The following is a 21,974-nucleotide window of genomic DNA, read 5'->3' as shown; positions in this document are numbered from 1 at the left end:
GGGAGCTGGCAGAAGTGCTCACTGAGCCACTTTCCATCATTTATCAGCAGACCTGTATCTAGAGGAAGTGCCCTAAGGAGGATCCAGAGAGTTATAGCCCTGTCACGCTGACTTGATGCCAGGGAAGTTCATAGAGGAGATCATCTTGAGCCACTACACAGCACTTACACGACAACCAAGGGGTCAGGCCCAGCCAGCATTGTTTTATGACAAGCAGGTTCTGCTTGGCCAGATGTCCTGGTTTTGGCTGGAGCGAGGTTAATTTTCTTCACTGTGGCTGGTATGGGGTTGTGCTTTGGATTTGTGCTAAACAAATTTTTTATAAGCTTGTTGATAACATAGAGATGTTTTTGTTATTGCCGTGCAGGGCTTACAAAGAGCAAAGGTCTTTTCTACTTTCCGTACTGCCAGGCTGGCAAGGAACATGGGGATGCTTGGGAAGCTGGGAGGAGACACATCCAGGAGAGGTGACCCCAACTAACCAAAGTGGTGTTCCATACCATGTGACATCATGCTCAGTATATAAAGTAGGAGGAAGAAGGAGGAAAGGGAGGACACTTGGAGTAATGGCATTTTTCATCCCAAGTAACCATTGCATAAGAGAGGGCCCTGCTCTCCTGGGGATGGCTGAACACCTGCCTGCCCATGAGAAGGAGTGAATGAATTCTTCAGTTTTCTTTTCTGTGGTGCAAGGCCTTTGTTTTTCCTATTGAACTGTCTTCTCCTCAACCCACTAGTTTCCTTTACTCTTCCAATTCCCTACCTGATCCCTCTGGTGGGAGAGAGTGAGCAGCTGTGTGGGGCTTGGCTGCTGGCTGGGGTTAAACTCACCTAATCACCTTCTGTGACTTGATCTCCTTCTATGGCTTAGAGAGTGAGAAAAAGACTATGGATAATGTCTATCTAGAATTCAATAAAGCTTTTGACATTGTCTCCCACAGTGTTGTCCTGGAGAAACTGGCTTTCTGTGGTGTGGATGGGTGTACTCTTTACTGTGTGGAAAAATGGCTGGATGGCCAGGCCCAGCAGTGGGGGATGGAGTTAAATCCAGCTGATGGCTGGTCACAAGTGGTGTTTCCCAAGGCTCAGTACTGAAGCCAGTCCTATTTAATATCTTCAGTGACGGCCTGGATGAGGGGATTAAGGTCACCCTCAGTTCACAGACAACACCAAACTGGACAGGGGTGTTGATCTGACAGAGGAAGGAATATGGACAGACTGAACCAATTGACTGAGACCAATTGTAGGAGGTTCAACAAGGCCAAGTTCCATGTCCTGCACTGGGTCACAACAACCCCAAGAAGTATTACAGGCTGGGGGAAGAGTGGCTGGAAAGCTACTCAGTGGAAAAGGGTCTTGAATATCCAAAATATAAGAATACCTCTTACTGAATCTTGACATTATTGTCGAATTCTTCATGGTAGTCACAATTGGGTCACAATGATGAAAACAGCTCTTCATATGAAGGCTCGCTATGACTGGCACAAAATCAAATATTTAGTTATCCGTCGTCCATTATATACTGAAACATATTATATTTATGATGTAATGAAATATTCAAGCTTAATGCTGAGACACTTGTATCTTAGTCTTAGAATTCTGCGAGCTCCTGAAAATGTACTTTGCATACACAAGATGTATATTTAATATAAAAAGATGTGCACTGAAATATTAATATTTCTGTGAACTTTCTGCATTGTATTCTGCAGAATATGACATACTTAAATGCACTCATTACACCTGGAAGTTTACTGGCTTCCACTAAAATGTGCTGTATCACTTGTGTCATCCATGGTCTGTCATTCTTATTTGAGCCCAAGCCCATCCCAGCTTTTCTGCACTTTGCCCAGTTGCCCCAAATCATGTGCTGATCTCAAAGAAAAACCCTGAGAAACAAGATTCATTTTATGCCTTCTCTGAAATGTACTTTTTCTACCGAGCACAAACAAATCTCACCAAGAATGGTTTTTCTTTTGACAATAATGCTTGCTGTTCAGCTTTCCTGACAAGCAATGAAGATTTTCCTTTTCTCTTCCATTCAATTCTCTAAAAAACCTGATTGTGCTAGTTAACAATGAAAGCATATCAAACCAAGACAAAATGTTTAAATAGCTCTTAGCCACCACATTATACCTAACTGAAAAGAATCCTCTTTCTAATTTATGCCAAAAAAAGCTTAGTTATCTCACTGAATAAAAAGAGAAGTGGGTCTTTTGTAGATAAAAATATGCATAATATTAAGTCCTTGTTTAAGTGATAAAAGAGACAGTTCCTCAGCATATCTAAAAATCTTTATAAAATTAATTAATTTTTATAGGAGAAAAATAAAAGGGATACAGTAATCCTAGAATTCTGTCACATATTATCTGAACATACACATTCTATTTGAATTCTATCTTTGGTAACAAATTAGGTCTCCATGAATTGATGTCTTGATAGATTTTCAATAAATTTTTATTTTTCAAGGAATTTTTTTTTGTTTTGGTTTGGTTTTTTGGCTTTTTTCCTTTCTTTTCTACAATTGCCATAATTCCATTTCTAGTGCAGAACTTGTTATCAAATCACTTTGAAAAATGTGTTTACCCTTTCTAAAACAATTTGGGAAACTATTTCAACATCAGTAAAATGTGAAATGCACTAAGTTCAGTCATTTCTCATTATGTTAGTTGAATCATGGACAATTACAGTTTTGTCCTAGTCTTTTCTGATTTGCCCACAGGATGTTTGATCAAGATGTTCAGAAGTGGTTATTGACCCTAGTTATCCAGCATGAGGCAATTTAGAAGGATCTAATTTGGACAAAACCTAGCCACCAGTCCTCTTCATAACTGTGAAATTACCCCAGTTATTTTAAAAACTGCTGACCTTCTGGGGTTTTTATTTCTTTAGTTTCTTTACTTGACTCTGGTTTATAATGAAAGTTCTATCTTTGTCTTCAGTGTATTAAAACATATGAAACTCTTTCAGAGGTGAAGGAAGTGTTTTCATAAGTGTGCAACAGTAGCAAATAATTGCCTCTGATTTGTTTTTATTTATAGCAAATTTTAGTTCTTAAAGTATTACCAACAGACTTGGATGGAAAACAGAAGTACTGCGTAAAGTTGTCAAGTAACTTGCAATGTCTGAGCACAAAAGGAAAAGTGGAAGAGAGATTTGGAATGATAATTGACTGCTGAGTGTTACAACTTCACCATGGAAAAGCTTCATCTCACAGTAAAGGAAGCCAGATATATTGCATTGTATTCCTTCTATATTGAACTATTTTGACAAAGACATTTCATAATCAGGTACACAGTGGATTCCAGAATATAATACACCAAATATGGGGTGGCTTTATAAATATTTCAGTATATCATGCTGGTTTTTATATGAGGTGCATTTTCATTAGGTAACATACTTTTTTTCTTCAGTGTACAGTGTATCAGTGTGGCCTCATGATTCTCCCACTGTAGCAGATTCCAGATTTTGGGTGTATCATACATATGTTTTAGTACACAGTGTAAGAACTCACTAAATATTGATATTTTTAGAGAAACCAGATGTATTTTCTGGTGGCTTGGTATGGCTCTGTATATGATTGTGATCTGCAGGCCTGCAATGGTTGTGGAGATGAAGTGTCAAGGTCAAACATGACACTGACTACATGACCTGAAGTTAGGCCTTGCTGAAATGGAATGAGGCTTGAATGTTTTTTCCATCAGTTCTCCAAGCCTTGTAACATTTTCATGCATCTACTGTGTTTGAAAAATCAAGTGAGTTGGTAACATCCATTAAAACCCAGATTTGGTCATATTTTGAATAAATTCTTCCCAGTGGAGCCCATCCAGAGCTGTAAACCAAAATATGCCACACTTTTTATTTTAGTCTTTTTTACTAGGCAAATACAAAATTAATAGATTCTATCCACTGAAAATTCTCTGCACCCATAACTGGTTTCACAGAGAGAGCCTGTGGCATTGATGGATTGAAGCAGAGGGTTTTTTTTTGATTTTGAGTGCATCTACTGCAAGGAAAATTGTTTTTCATTGATTCCTTCCCTGGTAAGTAACTAGAATGTATCATCCTTTAAAAGCAACAGATAATAATCCTTGTTCTCCTAAATTCTCCTGCTACATTAATTAGTTATGATAACTAAAACATTAACGTGCAATTATGTGACCTGAGAAAATGAGTGAAAAAGAGAGTTAGGTAGCCATCATTATGCAGTAAGAGAAATGCTCTAACGTACTTAGAGCCAAATGAGTCTGAGTCCCATGCTGTAATTCTGACTCCATCCCCATGCCTCAAGAAAAGAAAGCTTGAAAGCTTGTGCAGTTTACTCTAAACCACCACTCTGTTACTTCCTTTTTCTCAGGAATTTATTAAAAATTCACCCCTGTTTTAATATATATATATATATATATATATATATATATATATATATATATAAAATCAGAGTCTCAGTTATCAAACATGAGCAGTCACTGGAACTGCTGTACACCATAATTTCTCCCTCTGATTCTAACAGAAGAGCAGATTTTCCTATTTAAGTGGTTTTAGGCCCTAACTTCTATGCAATAACTTAAAGATTTGATTTAGATGTGATGACAAGAAGGCAAGAGCTCTGACCCTTTGGAGCTTTGGAAGACAGGACTAAGTCAGGTTAGTCACTAGTCAGGTGCACTACCTTCCCTTCTCTCAATTTGGAATAATAGCTTCTGTGCTTTCCTTCATTAGAGAGATCCTTCTCTTCTCACCCTACAAAGCAATTCATTCCCTTTGGTGTAAAAAGTGTAGCACCTCTGAAGTCATGGCAGCTTTTCAGCCTAATCTCACTTGGCCTATATTTTGTGTAAAAAGTTCTTTACCCTTCTTTTAGGGCAGGTCCTCCACTTCCTTTTTAGTTAGTGCTAAGGTTCAAAATTCAGCCAGGTGTGCTCAGGTCTACAACAACTTTTCTAGTTCAATAGCTCAAAGATACTAGCAAAGATAAATTTAAATTTTCTTTAGAAATCACTGAATTGAGATGGATTCTAACTTTTTTCTGTGCTTCTCAGTGGCTGGATCAGAGAAAACACTGTTGTCTGGACTGTTCCCAATTTCTGTGTATCTCCTTATAGAACAGATATCGTTATTGCTGTGACACTTATGCTTGACATTTTCTGTATTATACTCAGTTGTAAATGGCCTAAAAAATTGATTTTTTTTTCACCAAGATTAGTTTCATTTAAGAACACCTGAGAAATATTAATATCCTTGGTAAAGGACAAAGTGGTGAGCTGCAAACTGAAGTAATCCTCTAGGGATTTGACTACCTGCCTGTTTTCCTTGCTAGCAAATATGTGCACTTTTCAAACTGAAGGTTACATTAACATTACACAGAGAAAGTCAATTAATTTAACAAATTATGAATTTGTGCAGTTTCTTGAACATGCAGTAACATGTACAGAAAGCAACTCTTTGTGATCCCACAGATGTCCTGTCCTCAGTGCACAGCTTCATTAATCATGTGCTACACATGTTATTGTCTAAATTGCAATGCCATTTGAGACAGGGAAAACATTGGGAAAGAAGTGTTGCTTACCCTTTGCACAGTACTAGAGATTTCAAATAAGCAGAGAGTTTAAAAAGACAAGTCAGTTCTGCAAAAGTTTCATTTTATTCTTAAAACTACTTTAAAGCCCAAACAAAATTATTTTATGTTATTGTATATATTTCTAGAGCAAAAGTAAGCATACTCAGGACTATGTATCCAGTTCATACAAAAAAGGCTGAAAACTGTAGTTACACCTCAGGAAGAGAAAGATGCGCCCCTAGGTTTGGGTTACACCTCTGGGATATCAAAGAAATTTTTTTAGGATTCATGTGGTGGTGTTAAAGTGATGCTGCACATGACCTCTACTCTTAGTGCAGTGTACACACAGGCACTGGGCTGCATTTGCTCCCTTCCTAAAACTGAGTGAAATTCAGCCAGGGCTCCCTTCCTAAAACTGAGTGAAATTCAGAGTGAAATTCACACAGATTTTTGCCACATCTCCATTCTCATGGCCATTGCTGGCTGCTGGTCATGGTCTCCATTTTCTTACCCTAGACAAACATATAAACAAATGGCTATGTATAAAAGTAATTTCTGATCTATACTGTAAGATAGCTTTGGTAATTTGATATGAATTGTGTAGACCCTTTTGGCTACAAGGGTATCTGTTGCTTGAGGCTAGGACCTTCTGTGTAGCGCCAAGCTAGATGTCAGCACTTGAACAGCAGAGAGACTGTGTCTTAAAACGTTTCCATTCCAACTACATCCTTAGCAGTCATCAGTCACCTGATCTGAATATTTCAAAATGGGCTGTTATCTAATGTATCCTGTCATAAATTCCCCATACAGCTTTTCTCAAATGTAAATCACATGTTCCATGATTCACAGATTCCATGATTTCTTTGCCTAGACATCTATAACAATTTAATAATGAACACAAGTCGACAAATATAGGAAGGATCACATTTTTATCTGTAAGAAGGTGGTGAGCAGTTTACTGCTCCAAGGACAGATAAAATTCAGAGAACTCAAGAGCAGATGATAGCATGTGGAGCGTTTGCTGAACTTATGTAAATTCCCCAAAAAGCATCTGCCATTACAAATGTTTTGATTCCTTGTAAAATAGAGAGGAAAAAAAACCCCAAACAAATAAACTAATGAAATGAGGATGTAAGTGAACAAAAAATCCTAAGCAAAATGAAGAAAAGGATGCAAAGAAGGGGTTAAAGAGAGAGAAGCCACAGATATGGACAGAAAGGCCTCTCATTCAATAAAAGCAGTATTACAGATACCCTTAGGGAAAGAATGCTACAATTAGGATACTTGATATGGAAAGGCCTACTTGTTACTTCAATCAAGATGAAAAGTGAGATCAGAAAGGGAGAAATGTTTGAAATCAACAGTTTTGTTGGGTTAGAGACTGAGGGAAAGTAATTCAGACACTTCAGCCTAAATGGTGGAAGTGACTTTGCACTGTCAGTTCAACCCTCACTTCAGTCTGATACCTTATTAGAAGCTGTCAAAATTCACCAATATTCTGTGCTGCTTTCTTGCTTCTTTTCTGTACAGAATGTGACCAACCAAAGAGTGCATCTGGAGTTCATATCCCGGTAGTCTTGCTGATAATTCATGCAATGCTTGAAAATGGAGAGGGAGAGAGTTGAAATGGACTTGTTGCAAATGGCTCAGAGCACTGCAAATTGGAGTCATGGCACATGTTGTTGAAGAAGTGGTCACCTACCCTTTAGTCCTCCAAGGCATTCGGAAGAAAACAAATGAAGCCCCTGGAGATAAGCCAGTAGACATGCAGAGGTACTTTTTTTGTAGATTTAGTAAAATTCTGTGCTTAAAATATGAAAACATCAGGCAATTTTAACACTCCAGCTGCAGAAGAGGGGTTGATGCATATCACAAGGTCAACAATCCATGGACATGTGCTGCCTTTAACCTGTTGGTGCAGAAGAAGAAACATGCCTGAAAAACATGTTGTCTGTATGACCTGTGTAGATCACAGAAATCCATAAGGTGGCACATTTCTTGTTTTTCAGGGACTGTTAATGGAATTAGATCTGAAAACCTTGTTTTCACAAATTTTTGCCAAAGAAATCCACATATGGACTTATTTTGCTGATTGCCAAAATTAAAACAGATATTGTATCAGCAAATGTGAGTATCAGTCAATGTGAGCTGTTTTGTTACTAGATATTCAGATCACAGTGAAATTTCATTTTAAAATTTAAAATTTTGGATATGAACTCTTTTTCCAAAAGTCTAAAATTTACAAGTTAGATAAGCCAGAACAAAAATTTTTCATATCAGGTCAACATAATTTGGGAGGGTTGAATTTTGACCACTGATCAAATTATGTGTCTCACACAATTGTGAAAGAATTTTAATTTACTTTTTAAAAACTTTTTTTTATGGTCCTAATGAAATTTTGAAGAAGTCTCCAGAAATAAGACAAAGCTGACACTTGTTTGCAGTGGTTAGCCATTCCTCCCATTTTCTCTGTTCTCTTTCCACAAAATAATACACTTGAGAAATTATATGTAAGAAACAATGATTACGAAATACTTAATTCTGTAGAGTGCATTCTTTCCATGGATTATGTGACAAAATGTCTGAATAAAAAATACATGTCTAAAATGCACACAATGCTTTTCTCTCTGGTTTTTTTTAACAATATTTCAAATTAAAAAAAAAAAACAAACAATAGAGTAAGAATGCCTTTTTACACATGACATTTCACAATTTTTTTTTTACCTGGTGAATTGAAGGAAATCCTCTAAAAATTTACCAACATTCCTTTAATTTTTAAAAATCATTTGGCAATTTCTATTTGTGTGAGTCCCTAAATTATGTTTCAACTGTCATTTTAGCTACATGGAACACAGGAAATTAATTTTCATGTATTTCAAGACTCAGATGTGTATACAAAGCACAACAAACCAGCCTGGAACAGTAAACACCTTTTCAACACAGCACTTGCCCACCTTGTAATTGCACCTTTTTTCTAATGGATTCAGGAGTATGAGATAAAATATTTCAGAGATACAGCTAGTGGGGTGAGAGAAACCAAACCTAAATCCCCCAAACCCCTGCATCAAAACCTTTAGTGCTTTAGGTAAAAAAGGATCCATTAAGTATACTTCTGAATTAAATCCTACAGGGAAAAAAATGTTAGGCATTGCTTCACAATTTGCCAGATGTTTCCAGGTTGTTTTTCTCTTTCCATCAGAGTCAAGTTAATCATGTTCAATAGGCCACCCTGCAAGGGAAAGTAAAAGTAACTTCGTTAGACAGCTGCTTTGCATAAAGTGTTTGCTTTCAAGGAATATTGTGCAGCTTGGAGATACTGGAAAGTAATAACAGAATAAAAAGTGGGAGGGAAAATCTGCTCACACATCACCATCCTACTGAGTATCTCCACATCCCTCCAAAATGAAACTAAAGCTTTGTTTTTGTTTTAGGGGAGGCTAAATCAAAATTCATTGATGACATTAAAAAAGCCAGCTTGATCCACTGTGAAATACTGTCTCCTCATCTTCCTTTATGACTCTAAGAGTTAGAGTAGGGATACTGTCTGAATAGACCTTAACATGTAAATAATGACTAAATGATAGGACAGTTTGGAAACAATTTGAAATCTATGGAGAAAAATGTACAGCAACGGTGGCTTAGCTCAGAGTGCAGGAACAGACCCAGATCTGCTTTCTAACTGACTTTTATGTTTTTAAATTATTATATTTTCCATCCTCCAACTACTTGAAAAAATATTTCAAGGCCTTTGATTACACATGGAGAGATTTGAGACAACTCAGCTGGCAAACACATTGCTATCTGGGAAAACCCCCACATACATCATTATAAAAAATGCAGACATAATTCTAGTGTTGAAAACTTACTCAGTTTTTGTTGCATAATTATTGTTTTTAAAGAATCCAATTTTACAGGAGCCTTACCAAAACTATGATTTTATGAAAAAATAATAGGATTTAAATTAGCCATGGGGAATCCCCAGTATAACTGAGAATCTTCATGCTCACCATTATGTACTTTTCTATTTTCTCAGGCTGTCTTTGGAAAGTTGATATTATTATAAGATTTTCATGACTTTATCTACTGAGTTCAGATTTTATGATCATAGATATCATATTGAACTCTGACTTATAATTACCAAAGAAGGTTTCCTGCATGTACAGTGATTGTCATGCACAAGAAACACACAAATATATAAGTCGAGAGAAGCATATTATGCTCACATACATAAATATATTTACATGTATATACTTGGAGCGGGGAGGTGGCATAGAACACATTGGATCCAATCTCTGAATTTAATTACAATCTCTTCTGTAGATAGTTTTGAATATGATCCCATGACCCTGACTCAAAAGAAGAAATAATGTTACTTCAAAGAATGCTGAACAAAATGTACTGACATACATTATGTCAGTAATGCATGAAACACAGGATTGCTAGTGGTCTCAGTGGTTGCAGCTGGGTGGCAATTTGGTATTAATATTTCATTAAATATTAATTAATTATTAAATTTTCTGCCTTGCCACACCTAGGAGCAGCAACCCCCCACCAAAGGGTACAGCACCCAGGGGAAAATCAGGGACATCTCTTCAAAAGAGAAATCAATTTTCAGTCCTTGCCACTACTTTTGTGTTCATTTAAATTTTCCTGGTTTCTAGTTTTTAATCCTAATGAAGTGACTCCTGCACGAGTGTGTGCGCATATGTATGAGAGTACAGAAATCTTCTGGTCTTCCTTGTGGTACTAACACAGAAAAATCTGGGCACATCCCCATGACCCAGCTGGAGTTGAAGGTGTTTTCAGTCTTCATATACTTAGGAACCTTGGAACTTTTTCCAATAGAAGTATAGGTCAGCAGGAGTGAATATAAACCTCCTCATTACTTTCTGCAGATCTCTTCTAGAAGAATTGCATGAATGAGCATTTGGAAATGACTGTGCTTTATCCCTTTTATCACACAGTCACCACGATTTACTTACTCCCTGGCAGGGACTCCAAGCTGTCTGCCTCCATAAATCAGCAGCAGTTGCCTTAGCCCTCTCCCAGAGGGTTCAGGTTGAGGTGCATGCAGGTTGAGATAATTCATGGGAAACATGACAGCCCCCTTAAGGATTTTTTTATGACTTGATAAATGCACAGATGTGCCAAGGTTTTTGTAGGTGAATGATGTTTGCTGCTGAGACATTATACTTTGATATAGATGTCCAGATTCTAAAAAAACTGTATTTTTTCAGGATATTTTAACAAATGTAGCTCTTGCTTAAGACCACTGTTGTGTTTTTCCCTCTTTAATCTTAAAAGTAACATATGGATAAAGCCCAGCATTTGTCAAACTGACGTGGGAACAGACCAGACATTTATAAATCTAGTTCACAAGCATGTTTTCTCATGTTTTGTTTAATCTGATTGCAATTATGTTGTGTTGGGAGAAGAACAGTAGGAGCGAAACACTAGCACCTCAGTGGCACTAAGATCTGAGTGGCTATGAAAATGTGAGGTAGAAATCCTTGCATTTGGCAGAGCCACATGGACAGATTTTGCACCAAATGAGCAACCTGCGGAGCACGTGTTGTTGCCCCCCCACCCCACACGCTTCACGCACACTTGTGCACATACAGCATGTTCCCAAAGTGCCCCTTACAGCAGGAGCTACTGAACAGGGACGACGGAGAACCAGGACACATCTATTTCTAGGCTGTGAAGAGAGAGGCTGTGGCACAGACATCCCGCCGGGCAACCTGTGCTGTGTGAGGCTCAGCCATAACATGCAGACTCATCCAGGGTGTTTGACTGCTTACTGTGACTGCAGTAAAACCCTTAATTCACAGTGGCTACTTTTAACCTGGAGGTTGTTCAGACACCAGCTTTGCAGCAGCATGGACCTCTGCCCTGCACCTTATCTCTTCCCTTGGCACCCTGTCTTCCCTGGAAAGATGGGAGCCCCACAACTTTCCTGCTGGCATTTCAGTTTGGCACTTGTGGCCATAGGTCAACAGAGGCACAGGCACTATTTCTTTTTTCAGGAACAATGGATGTAGTGAAAGAAGCAAAAAGACTCAAAAAAAGAGAGGTAAGGATATTGATTTGCTAAAGAAAAGTGTTACTCAGAGCCTGAGCTGGGATAATAGAACCGCAGGACACATCCTTACACAAGGAGCAGCTATTCATGGCCCTCCTTGAGATGTATAGATTTAATGGCAGCTGTATTGCCTTCTAAAACTGCCTTGTGCTATGAGATACGGTATGTACAGTAAAAATAGCACTCTCTGCACAGCAGGTTTCTATTATGGGATTAACCAATTGTGCCCAGTTGTAAAAACCTGCTAACGACTACCAAAGGCAAATCTCCCCGAAGCAGCCTGCCAATGAAAGAAAGTCACAAACAAAAGACTAATGACCTAAAGTAAAATTCAAACCTGAAGATACCATAGAAAATATTGCTTAAAAAGCTAAGGGTACAGAAGTGTGTGAATTATGCAACAAAACCTAACTAACAATGTCCATTTTTTGTTCCTCCATGTCCTATGCTACTACTTCTGTTAATGCATATGAGATTGAAAAATGCAGGGGGAAAGACAGCATTCAAAATGTGTTTATTTATGAATTCCATTCTCAATGATTCTTCAGCTAAACCAGAAGAGGTGTGGATGATTCTGACTGAACTGGCAAGGTTATGTTAACAGCACTATATTCCCCTACTAGTCCCTGCAGTGACTGAAGTTTTATGCAACCCATTTACATAACTCTGAAAGAAATCAATTTTGTTTCCTTCTAGAGTTGACCAGGTCATTCATTTAATTAAACTTCAGCGAGTATAAAAATAATTTGCTTTCAGTTCTAATGGTCTCATATTATATCTTTTTTCAGCATATGGTACCAGGCAGATTGCCAGCCTTATACGGAAGAAGAAATTCAGCAATATGTTGCAATAAAGCTCTCTCCTAGCTCCTCAGTCAAAACTTACTTTCACCTAAAATATTCTTTCTTGCCCTTTCTTATTTCTAGGATCTCAACATAAAGTCATCAGCATTCATGCTGTAAGATTAGATTTAATGTGTTTCTAAAGCCTCCCATTAACCTTTCAGAAAGTCTGACATTTCCTGATTCACCAGACAACTAAGTCTTTTTCTATTGGGGTAGACAGTCTCTTCTCAAATCACTTGCATGTGTCAATAATGACTCCTTTCTTTCCCCACAAGCTGAAGGAGAGTGGGGCCCCAGCTTCCTTGACTGAACGAGGCTGCTTTTGCAAAAGTTTGTGCACAAGCAAAGGCAGGGATGGAGAAATAATGTTAAGCAGCTTCACAATCAAAAGCTTCTGCAGATAGCCTCAAACCCAGACATAGCTGGATTGGGTAGTAGATAATTCTTTATTAAAGTACTGACAGAAATGTAGTCTTTCAGGATGCTTATGAGCCTGAGGAAAAGCTGCTATTATTCTTGAATTTCCATTCCTGCTGAGCCAGCACCTGTTTGCACTTTTCCCTCATTCTGGTCATGCAAAGATTCTCACTTAGCATGTAGTAAAATGTTGCTTTATTTCCCCTGTAAGCCAAACACATTGACATCATTGGGTGTGTGCCTGGTTTATGGCCTAAGGATTTGGCCATTTATACATACACAATTATCTAGATCACTTTTCCCCCCTTCACTCCACACCCTCCAGTCCCCTCCCACCCCCAGACTCATGTCAAAACCACAAGTCTCCCAGGTTTATTTTTTAAGTTAACATATGTGAGTGTCATGTGCTTGCAGATCTATTTGATTTCCTTGAGATATCAGGGTGAGAGAAATTCTTTACATTTTAGCCATTAGTTTGTTTTATAAAATTAGAAATCACATGGCTTTGGTGAACTGGTCAACTTGTCTCCTGTAACTACAAAATTAAAATATTTTCTACAACCTAGACACCATAGAAATTTTTGACTGAGTTTGCATTTGTCATACAGAATGACTTAGTGTTTGACAATGGAGTCCCCATTGTATACTATTTTTGAGGAAGGATAAGGAAATTTTGGTCTTTTGTCCTTGATTTTGTGTTTCCTTCCTACAATCCAAGATGGCTCTCAAAAACATAAATGCTTATGATTTTCCCCACAGATGTGAAGTATAAAGATATACTATCAGGAATTTAGTGGCACAAAAGCTGAAACAAAGTAATATCTTTTAAACTTGCTTGGAGGTCACACCAAGCTTTTGTATGCAATTCCTGTGTTGGTTATAGCAGAGAGGAATCCCCTGCTTTTTTCCCTGATGTCAACTCTAACTAAAGCAATTGAGAGAAAGTACTGTTTTCTCTGCCTTATACGCATTTATATAAGTCTATATATCAATGTAATTATACAGTGGTTTGTACCTATGCCTATCAATATTGACATGTATATTGATATGTCTTTACATATGCATTTATAGATATAAAAATATATCTATAGCTCTCAATATAAATAGGCATATGCAGCTATATATTAAGAGCTCCCAATAGGCATCACTACCAATGTGTATTCATAGAGGTCAGTGTCTATTTATACAAACAGATCTTGATCCTTTTTGACCTGCACATTGATATCAATAGGCATGATTGCCTATTGACTTGATAACTAGAACTGCCTATGGATTTGAATATCTTTTGATAGGTATTGATACCTGTTGACATCAATACCTATTGGTAATATTAAGAGCTCAATACTTAATAATACCTATATTAAGGGGCACTGACATCTATCAATATTGATATCTATGATATTAATTCCGATCACTAGTCACTGATAATATTAATACCTCTTAATAAGCATTGGTACATTTTTCTGTCAAGAGGCATTGATACCTACCAACATAGATTCCTTTTTAGATCAATATGATAGGCCTCAATACCTATTGGTTTGGATACCTGTTGGTGGGTACTGATATGAGTAGATATTGATACAAATTTATATGTCCAAATATCCATACCTGTTGATAGGCATCAACACCTATTCAATCTGATATCTATCTATAGTGATGAGTATCTATTGTTTTGGATATTGATTTGGATCTCAATATGCACTATTAAATATCAATAACAATACCCTTTGATAATATTTATCAAGAAGATTCAAAACAGTGAGCAATTAAAGTGTATCAATATCAGTAGCAACAATATCTATTTACATTTTTAGCCACTGGTACTAGTTAATACCTTCTGATATTGTAAGCAATGAATAAGTATCAATATCCATGTATTTGGATATCTATCAATAGGTAGCAGTATCAATGGGTATGGCTACCTATCATTACCTGGCAGTATCAATAGTTGTTGATAGCTTTTTTCATCAATACCTACCTGTATTGATAAGCATAACTGTCTAATATCTGTAAGTATTGATATTGATTTTGATATCAAGAATCATCAATGCCTTCTAATATCAATATATTTTAATATCAATAGTCATCAACAGACAATCAACACCTATCAATTTTGAGACATATCAATTATAGGTAATGATAGGGGTAGATATCAATAGGTATTGACACCTATCATTATTAATAGGCATTGTTAGACGTCCATACTTACTGGTTCCAATGCTGATTTCAATATCTATACGTATCAGCAGCTATCAATATTGATACCTACTGATTTTGGCATCTGTTGGTAACATGAGGTACACAGACCTATGAACACCAGTAGAGCTACTCTTCATCATGCTGTAAAAACTCCTTAAATTTCTAAAATTCAGGACGTGTCTTTATTCATGCCATACTAACTCCTTTGTCCAACCAATTTGTCTGACACAGAGAGACACCACACTTCAGGGACTCCTTCTGAGAAGTGCTGTCTGCAGTGAAGACCTGCTTTGCACTAGGGTCAGAATATACTTCTTGGCAATGCTGTGCTGATAAGCCTTGATACAACAAGGAGGCCAGAGAATAGCCTTGTCAACAAGGACAACTTCCACAGAGTATTTTGATAATGCAGTAATGTGTTGGAATAAACTGATGGCCTAGCTCATATAGTGATGGGTAAATTATTGATATGGACTACATTTCTAAGACCTCTTCACGTAAAGACTTACGTGACAAATGCCTCTGTGGAGATAACTCATGCATAAGTAGCATATATTTTCATTATTGATTTACTAAAAGGATATTATTGCTACTGCAAATGCAGGAAAATTTTCTCTGTGGGTCAAATTCCATTTTGTTGTTACTGCAAAGAAAGTAACAAATGCACCAGGGATTTTTTTAACCTTCTCATCCAGCCCATAAGAAGAACTCTAGTTTAGCTGGTGGTTTAACTTTTCCAAAATCATACCCTAATATGTTGTGAGCTGCACTAAGTGTCTCAAGAAGAGAATAATAAACAGAAAAGAGCCTACTCCAAACAACTTAAGCCTTAAAAAGCCGGTGAATCATGAAAGATGTTAAACCTTTCTTTGCCAGTGATCATTTTGATTAAAAGAGAAGAGAAATACAGAAAGCAAACACCAGATGATGCATCATGTTTAGGTGCTGAGCCTGTACTGAGTGGGGAAAGTTAAATGCTCATTGCTAATTTGGAGGCTCTCCCAGCCTGACTGCAAGGGCCCAGCCCCACAGTCCTCCAGCAAAGGAGAGGGACAGACCAAGAGACTGCAGTCAGGTTCAGCCAAGAATCCCGACCATGAGTCACTTCTCTGGGGACGGACTGGGGCATCAGCCCGTGGCTGGACCTCTGTCAATGGCACCTGTGGCCAGGCAAGGCTGTGGGGAGAAGAAAACTGGCATTGTTGCAGCACCACATCTCCAGGGACTGATGGACCTAAGGGTTGGAATGAGGTTCTGAGCCATTAACAGGGTGAGAACACTCCCAGAGGGCTGGGTAGAGATTGTCAACACTGGTGCTGCCCCTGGGACCATGACAGCAAAGCAGCACTGTCAAAATTGTATAGATGGGCATATACCTGATATGTATCATGCCAGGGTTCCCCCCAGTCTGTACCAGAGTGTAACATATCACTTTGGAGAACACTTGCACACTTTTCTACCCATTCCTATAGAACCTAAACAATACTAAAATAGTGTCCAAAGAAGACCTCCTCCCCTGTTGGATGCATGGTAAGACAAGTTAAGGGTGGGAATTCTGAAAACTTCTCTGAGAAAGGATTATATGCCAGCAGGAGCAGAGTGATGAGACTATACAAAATCCCCACAGTGGTGTACATATGACACTGCTGGAAAGGAGCCTGAGCTATACAGCTTGTTTCCTTTCAGTTCATGAAGTTTTCCAGCCCTGGAGAGGTTTGGTTTCTGAAATCCTAATTCTGGACCCATTATGGTTAAAACAGAGTGTGATAATCCAAGATGATGTAAGATATATAGATGATGTAAGATATATAGAGTGCATTCAGAATGCAAAGTGACACAGACATGAGGGAAATAAATGCCATCATATTTAAAATATATTTAAGCTCCCAACTGCCAAATTTAAGTCTAAACATATGCTTTTGAAATCCAAACTATATAATCACATTTGAAAATTCTATGGTCGTTATGAAGTATTTATTAACTGTTCATTACTAAATAAAGAAAATCATTATTTTAAAAGTGCTTAGCTATCTAAAATAATCCATCTAGATTTTGGTTCTGTTTTCATCCCAGTGACAATATACTACAATACATTAAAAGGTTTAAGTAAAGCTTTAAGAAACTTATTTTTCCATGTACCTAGGCCATTAGTTTTCTACCTATGGAGGCGCCACTTCTAAGCATTAGGAAAAAGTAGCCAAGACAAGAAGAAACTTCTATTTCTAGAAGTTTTATATTTTCTATACAGAAGATGTACACTTCATGGAAATACAAAACGAGTAATATAGGTGTTAGGGAGATTTCTTGCCAATAAATTATTGCACTATTCTTCAACATTTCTATATAGAAACAGCTGTGTTTTTCGCCTAGGAAAATTTCAGGGGAAATACAGGGCCATTCTTGCTGCTGTTCAAGTGACCAGTTACTCTGTCCATGCTAGCTAACACTAGCATCACCCATCATCCCTGTCTTTGATTACTTTTATCAGACCCAGTCGTTTCTGTGGTCAGATCCTCAGCACAAGCAGAGTCTGTGCTGTTATCACTGAAGCTGGGTTTTGCACCAGGACTTTGTGATCTAGGAGCTGAAGAAGGCAGCCCAGATAGAAGTGTATGTAATCCAGGGGTAGGACTCCAGGGAGTCACAGGGCTTTGGCATCATGGTCTAGATGACATCTTCCTCTTCAAAGTCCATTTTTCACTCTTTCTCATGGCTAGAATAGGTGTGCTCTGCCAAAGCCAGGGCCACAGGGGAAATGAGCTACTCAGAGCTGGGATGCCTTAACAGCAACATCTCTTAAGCAGCTGTGACAATATCACTGAGAGTGCAGAGGCAGACTTGACTAGGTAATCCATACTTTCTCTACATGGAAATATAGGTTAGTCAATACATTGATTTTTTCTTGGTAAGTGATTTAAAACCATGGAGTGAAGGTTGGCACATGAACTCCTACAGGAGTTTAAGCTGCTACTGCTACTGCTATAAAAATTCTCCAAACTAGGATTTTAGGGGTTTTTTTCATCAATTTTTGTGTTAGAGAATGAAGCAAAAATGAGAATTAGGTTTCTATTTATTATTATTAATTTGGGTAGCTGGCAGGTGCTTAATCCTTTGCACTTGAAAATACAAGTGACTGAGGGTAAGAAGATGCTATAGGGCAAAGAGATGTTAGTGAAGGAAGAAGACAGCAGGCTACACTGTCAAGGGGGATATCAGCAGACCCTCTAGCTATTCTGCTTCACTGAAGCAGGTTCAGGGGGATGCATGTCTTTTCAACTGTATTTCTGCAGCTCTATGTTAGATAGATAAACACATATTCACATATCATACACTCTTGGGGATTTTTTTAAATTTTAAAATATTTTTTAGATTTGTTTTCTTTTTGTTTTTGTTGGTTTTTTTGCTATTTTTTAAGAAAATAAAGGAATATATTTCCTTGCCAACAACCAATACACTATGGAATAGCAAATTAAACTGTAAAGCCTCTTAGGTTTGGATTAATTCTAGCTAATTTTAGGTACATAAATGAGACACAGTTTATGTACAATACCAATTTGGGTACACTCTGTTGTCAAGACAAAAAGACAGGCTACATCTAGAGGACACTTAAGTATTAAAGTGGCTTGAGATCACCCTCAGAAAATGTCTGTCTGTGTCAACTAGTGGTAGAAGACAAGTGGCCGAGCCATAATCTGAATTTAGGTGCCTTAATTAGATGCCTGTAATTGGTTGAGTTGATTCCAGATTTATTTAAGCAGGAAGATGAATAGGGGACTTGTGAAAGAAAAGCAAAAGGACAACAAATCAGTAAAACAGTCAGCTTTTCTTTCTAGACTCTAAAGGTCAGTTCAAAGACACAGAGAGGAATAAATAAAAATAATATTTTTAAAGGCTGAAGAAAAATAATTCCTTCGAGCTAAGACATTTAACATAATGGTCATAGAAAATCAGTTTTTGTTTCTTTGCTTCCCTGCTTTGTATGGCATCCTCAAAAGGACATTTGAAGTTTCAAAAATAATATTTTTTTAATATTAGATGGATGATTAAAGACACTGCTAGCGGAATCAGAATTTTTCTCTCTTTCTAAAATAATGCAAATGTTTATTTTACAAGAATCACCTTTGGCATGATGGAAATCTCACTGAAAGTAATGGTAATTGTTCAGGTTAGACCTTAATATTCCATGTATTTCCATAGCATTTCATTTAATTATGCTTCTTTTGAAGCTCTGTTATTAAAGAAAATAAGTGCTACCTTTCAAACACAGCTGGAGTAGCGGCAAGGGACAGGGATTCTCTGTAGCATTAATTTTTAATGTGTTTTCACTCTTAAGATTGACCTTCCATTTATAAGATAAAAGTACGTTTGAGACAAGGAGTCTCCCTGAGTTATTAATAGCTTATTTAATTATTCTCCTTTCCTTGGTAGTAATACTTCAGAAGACATTCAGTGAAGCTGCATGAACACTTTGTGCAGTACTCAGAACATGCAGACATTTGTTTTATTTGCCCATTTTCCTTGATTTACCAACCTGTTTTAGATGCAATTGCCAAACTCGATTGATGTCTTTCATTTTGTGGTATATAGGTGAAAAGATTACACATTATCCTCCGAGTCTGGCAGTAGCAGAAATAACCCAGGGTCACATTTCCAAAGCGAAATTTAAAAGCAGTAGAGCTCCTCTCTTGGAGCTGCCTTCTCCTATTTGGGATGGTTTTGGTGGCGCCCAGCACTTGTGCCAGAACAGCAGCACTCTGACTTTCCTGCTGCCAAAGAAGGAGCTTGTGAGCACAGTAAGACCTCAAGACCTGGCTTTTGAAGGATGTCTGGTCCAGTGCTGAGCAAGCCAGGGAGGAGGTTGTGGTGCCACCTGCAGAGCCCTAGAGCTGTTGGCAGCTCTGGGATAACAGCACGTTCTCATGCTGCCAGTGATCATAAATGCCAGTTGTACTGAACAGGGCCAGACCACTTCCACCACAGCGTCAGGTAGAGGTTAGCTTGGTCCAAAGAGAGGGGTGGACATGAAAAATAACTGTTCTGGGTACTGCTGTGGAAAGCAAATATGTGTGCCCTATGATATTTTAATTTACCAAGAGAAACAGATGGGGGTGGGTGAACAAGCCAAAACCAGCTTTAATTATTACTCCTCTGAAAAGGAATGTGCATAGGGACTCATGCTGCAGTAATTTGGAATCAAACTGGCAGTAATACCTCTGTCTTTAGAAGATCCCCTAGTACTTGTTCCAACAGCTCAGTCTATTTTGCTTTTAAACTCCTTCACCTACAGCCTAATACAATTCCATTACACTCAGGCTCCTAAATCCATGGAAAGATTTTAGAAGCATACAGCTGAATATGTTGCAGACATCATCTGTGGGGGCACTCAGGCAAATTTCATTTAACACTGAAATTCGTTTTCAAGATGTGACAAAGACTTTCCTTGTATCTGGACAGGTAGATGTATTACCACTGTGGAATGTCACTTTCAGAGCAGAGAGAAAGCTTCACAAGAATAGGTCTGTGCATAACAACAGATTATTACTTTCTTTAAATGAACTAATTCAATCCAATGGAAAGAGAAGCCAAATTGGTTCAAATTAAAGTTTGTCTGAAAATACCTCTACTTACTGTACAAACCTAATATTTTCTTGACTGCTGTTAAGGAGAGATATCATACTGTGATACCTAATGAAGCTCAGATGCAAATTATTGAAATAACATAGAGCAATCAGGTGGGAATTGAAAATTCAGATTCATTCTGTGTTTGTTGAGAAGTCATTATTAAAGAAAAAAGAATCATTCATTTCCACTGAGTTACTTGGAGACATGAAACACCACACGACAGAGATTATTCATGTTTCGCTAGCATCTAGGACAGCCAGCCTTTCTAGTAGGAAATAGCCTCCCTATAGGTATATCTAAACAAAGGTGAACTTGAGGCACCTTGAGATGAGATGCCCTAAAAGAGAACAAAAAGCTAGAAAGCTATTTTAAAAAAAGTTGATTAACTCAAACTTTCCAAATTCCTGTCTATTGTCCCAAGTCACAAGATTGACTTTCCTCCATGCTATGACTAGAAACTCAGGCTCAATCATACAGATTATACAACCTTTCCTCTTGATGTCGAGCAACAATTTCAACTTTCCTTGCGCTGGTGTTTATTTTTGTCTTTTGTACTCTGAGGGGTGTGTGCATGGATTTGTTAATCTCTCTCCTCTGAGACTGCTTCCCCTTTCAGCTGCTCAACTCCTGGTTGGTTTTTTAAATCATATGTTTCATCATTAACATTATGTTGGTTGCATGCACGTCTTGATCCTAAGCACCACGAAAGCCAGACTGGGAATATTGCCCAAGGGAAGGCAGCATGGTCTCCTCTTCCAAGAAGCTGAGTAACATCTAGTTTCATAGCTTTCAGTGAAGGAGACCTTGCATATTCCCAAGCTGCTCCACCCCTGGCAGGATCAACCCGTATACAGTGTGCTGCTCCTACTGCATGAGGTCAAGGCTGCTAATCTATTATTTTGTTGAAATTTAAGCACAGGAGATGCAAGAAGCTAACAGTGGAGAGACTTGTAATTTATATCCCACTCTCAACTCACTGCAATAAAAACAGGCCAACAGTTCAGGAGGGTTTTGAGACTTGAAAATGAAAACTGGACACTGGGATTTATTTTTCTACGGTGGTTTTAAGAGACCAAAAAGAGTCTACAATAGGTGTAGGCCAAATACTGAGTGTCTGTCTGCTCAAGTTCTGATTGCAGTGAGAATAGGCTTGGATAAAAACCACAGGAGTACTTCAGGATCTGGCCCCATGTAGGGTGTTTAGGGGAGACTGGTTGTCAGCAATTGGGTCAAGCCAACAACTTCTGTCTACTTA

The 21,974-nt window shown here is 37.9% G+C and overlaps 2 long non-coding RNA genes across 3 annotated transcripts in view; both read right to left on the bottom strand.

Moving 5' to 3' along the window:
• LOC135302208 (uncharacterized) overlaps positions 1-21,974 on the bottom strand; it is a 161,632-nt gene that overhangs the window by 104,887 nt on the left and 34,771 nt on the right. The window lies entirely within an intron of this gene.
• LOC135302189 (uncharacterized) overlaps positions 4,442-21,974 on the bottom strand; it is a 36,579-nt gene continuing 19,046 nt past the window's right edge. The window contains exons 3-5 of one of the 2 annotated variants that reach the window (XR_010363888.1): positions 8,683-8,783; positions 7,257-7,463; positions 4,442-7,152 (exon numbers count right to left, since the gene is read on the bottom strand). This is a non-coding gene — a long non-coding RNA (uncharacterized LOC135302189). The remainder of the gene's footprint in view (positions 7,153-7,256; positions 7,464-8,682; positions 8,784-21,974) is intronic. The other variant, XR_010363893.1, reaches the window with a different exon arrangement.

This window comes from Passer domesticus, chromosome 1 (assembly GCF_036417665.1).
Source record: "Passer domesticus isolate bPasDom1 chromosome 1, bPasDom1.hap1, whole genome shotgun sequence".
Lineage (NCBI taxonomy): Eukaryota > Metazoa > Chordata > Aves > Passeriformes > Passeridae > Passer > Passer domesticus.
Note: the sequence above shows the minus strand (reverse complement) of the source record. Positions and strands in the feature narration are given on the sequence as shown.